Here is a 3,743-nt window from a genome sequence, read left to right on the forward strand (position 1 = left end):
TGCTAGGACTAATTCTTTCCATGAATCTTTGGTTTTCTTTATTCTTCTCTGCTCTGGATGAGGAGAGACCCATCGTTGCATCTAGAAGGCTGCTTGCAAGCTTTTAAGATCCCATTCGCTACTCGCCAAAGTAGGAGATGAAACAATGTTTTGTGAAGTATGTTATGCCAATTGAACTTGATGTCCCCTGTGACTATGGTCCTGAGCCCACAGGTTCATCTACTTGGTCCCTCTGAGTAGCTGGCTGTGACGAACAAGTGACTACAACCTTGTCTCTTGTCAGCTCTACTATACACCTGGGAATTCATATCATACAAATACACTTAGAGGACCATTGTCTGCCAACCCTATACATGGTCTTGAGTACACTCCCCGCTTCATAGACATACCTACTAGTTCAGCCTGTCCACCCATCTATTCACCCATATGCCCATGTTTGCCTTTACTGACAACGCAGTACTGCATGTAGTATACACATTGTTTTTTCTGTCTTCTTTCCCTCACCATAATTATTTTGACATTTATTTTGCCATACATATCAATACTTTTTGCTTTTATTGCTGAGTACTAATCCATTATATGCATATATCACAATTTGAGTTTTGTTCTACATTGTTCTCCCTCTCTATCCAGGATAGACATTTGGGTTAATAGACATTTGGGTTGCTATGAGTTTGGCATTATTTCAAATAAAGCTGCATCATGTGATCAAAGTCTTTATATAGACACATGCTTTCATTTCCCTTAGGTAAATACCTAGGAGTGGAATGCCTGGATTATGTAACCTGTGTGTTTAACTTCTTGAGAAACTGGGAGACTGTTTGACAAAGTAGTTGTACTATTTTATGTCCCAACAGCAGTGTTTGTGTGTCCTAGTTGCTCCTATCCTGACCACCGCTTGATATGTCAGTGCTTTTAAGTTTAGACATTTATGTGCAAGCAGTCCTTGGGATATGAAAGTTATTAAAGGATACTTGCCTTTTAATGTTATGTACATTTGTTCTCACTTTGAAATGATTGAACCAACTCTTACTTGCAAAACAATCATCATAGTCTTCATCATCTGCAGCTTTTAAATAATTGAAAAGGCTTCAAGATTTTTCTTGACCTAAAGTAAGGCCAAATAAAAACCATGTGCCCCTGTTTTGACTTACGTACAAATTCAACTTAAAGACACTTAGGAATGGATCTCATTTCCAACCCAGGAACTGCCTGTATAGAAATATTGCCTTATGGTTTTAATTTGCATGTTCCTATTGTCTAAAACAGGAGTTCTGGTGGCACAGTGGTTAAGGCATTTGGCTACTAACAAAAAGGTTGACAGTTTGAACCTACTAGCCGCTCTCTGTGGAATAAAAATGAGACAATCTGTTTATGTAGATTGACAGCCTTGGAAACCCTAATGGGCAGTTACACTGTTATCTTACAAGGTCACTCTGAGTCAGAATCAACTTGATGGCAGTAGGTTTCATTTGGTTTGGTTTATTTTCTAAAAATGTTGAGAAGCCTAAACCACCCTGAGACCAAAAGAACTAGATGGTGCCTGGCTGCCAGTGCCAACCACTCAGAATGGGATCAAAATTGGAGATTCTGGACAGAGTAGGAGAGAAATGTGGAACAAAACACAAAAGCATAAAAAAGACGAGGCTTCCTGTTCTGATACAGGCTGGTGAAACTCCAGCAACTATAGCCCCTAGTCACCCTTTGAGCCTAGAAATGAACACCCCCTATTATCCCCCCTTCCCCCCAACACACACACACACACACACACACAACCCCACTTAACTTTCAGCCAAACAGTAGAGAGTCCTAGAGGTGAACAGTTACACTAGGGAGATACACTCCTTAGAACAATCAACCAGGGGAGATCAGAAGGTCAACATTTAAGCAGGCAGAAAGCACAAAGGGCAGAAATGCATTGGAAGGGACACAGGGAAAAGGTAACCACATGAAGGAAGTGAGAAGACAGCTGTCATATTGTGAGAATTGTGATCAATGTCATGAAACAAAATGTATGAACTGTTGAATGGAAAACAAATTTGTAAACTTTCACCCCAATCACAATAAAAAGTTAAAAACAATACAAAGAAATGTTGAGGATTTTTTCATGTATTTATTTTCCATCCATATGTCTTCTTAGATGAACTGCCTATTCAGATCTTTGTGTTTTTTACCAGATTTTTTTTTTTTATTGAGTGTTTGACAGTTCTTTATATACTATGGATACAACTCGTACAGATTTGCAAACTTTTCTCCCAGACTGTGGCTTTTCATCCCTTAAAAAGAGTATTTCAGAGTGAACATTCTTAATTTTAAGGAAGTCCAGTTTATCAATTTTATCTTTCATGGATCATGCTTTGTGTTGTATCTAAGAACTCTCTGGCTACCCAGTTCACAAAAGTTTTCTCATACACTTTCTTCTAGAAGTTCTACATTATTTAGCTTTACATTTAGGTCTATAATCTTTTTTAAATTTTGTATAACATGAACATGAATCAAAGTTCACATTTTTGCATATGGATATCCAGTTTTTCTAACACCATTTGTTGTAAACATTATCCTTTCTCCATTGAATTGTCTCTGCAACATTGTCAAAGATCAGTTGCCCATATATGTGTAGATCTCTTTCTGGATTCTCTATTTTGTTACCTGGATCTATTTGCTTTATTTACACTAATACCACTTCTTGATAATTGTAGCTTTTAATAAATCCTCCATTTTTCAAATTTTTTCAAAGTTGTTTTAGCATTACAATTTCCTGTGGATTTTAACATTGCCCACCTGGGCTCCTTGTCTTCAGCTTACCAGGTCTAAGGTTTTTTTTTTTTTTTTTTTTTTTTTTAGGAGAAAGGGTTACAGTCACAGGCAGTCCCAAGGTTTGAAGTCCGAATTCAGGACAACTCTACTTGCCCTTTAGTGTTATGTAAATTTGCCCTCATTTTGAAAAGATTGAACCAACTCCTGCTCAAAACAAATTCTTCCTCACAGTCCCTTCACTTGCTGCATTTGTGGCTTCTAAATCACTGAAAATGCAGAAATGCAGTAAGACCAAACCCACAACCATCAAGTTGATTCCAACTCATAGTGACCATATATAGAACAGAGCAGAACTGCCTTATAGGGTTTCCACACTGGTAAATCTTCACAGAAAGTGACTGCCTCATCTTCCTCCCACACAGCGGCCGGTGTAACCTGGGGACTGCCTGTATGCAAGTCAAATAATACCCTAATCAGCTGTCATTCTATTTGCCCCTTGGAATATCATGATATATATATTAGCCTTCTTTACAGATCCACAGCTTGGTGCTCGATGTCAGCCAGGCCTCTGACAAGTTCCACAGCCTGCCCTCCATCATCTACACTGGTATCAGGGAGCCAAGTCCCATAGCTGAGTTTCCTATTGTCAGTTCTAGCCAGTAGATTTCAGATACTGCCAAGCTTCTCAAAGTTCCCAGTAAGCCTCTTACCACTATGTTTCTTGTCATGGTGATAAGTGTCATCTGGCTCTTCCCAGGGAAGACAGTTGTTGTTGTTGTTGTTGTTAAGTGCCGTCAAGTCATTTCCAACCTGTAGCGACCCCATGCACAGCAGAACGAAACACTGCCCGATCCTGCGCCAGCCCTACAATCCCTGCTATACTTGAGCCCATCATCGCAGCCACCATGTCAATCCATCTCGTTGAAGGCCTCCCCCTCTTTCCTCGACCCTCCACCATACCAAGCATGACATCCTTCTCCAGGGAA

This window comes from Orycteropus afer, unplaced genomic scaffold (genome assembly GCF_000298275.1).
Source record: "Orycteropus afer afer isolate SDZICR_OR568_19922 unplaced genomic scaffold, OryAfe1.0 scaffold00008, whole genome shotgun sequence".
In the NCBI taxonomy this organism is placed as follows: domain Eukaryota; kingdom Metazoa; phylum Chordata; class Mammalia; order Tubulidentata; family Orycteropodidae; genus Orycteropus; species Orycteropus afer.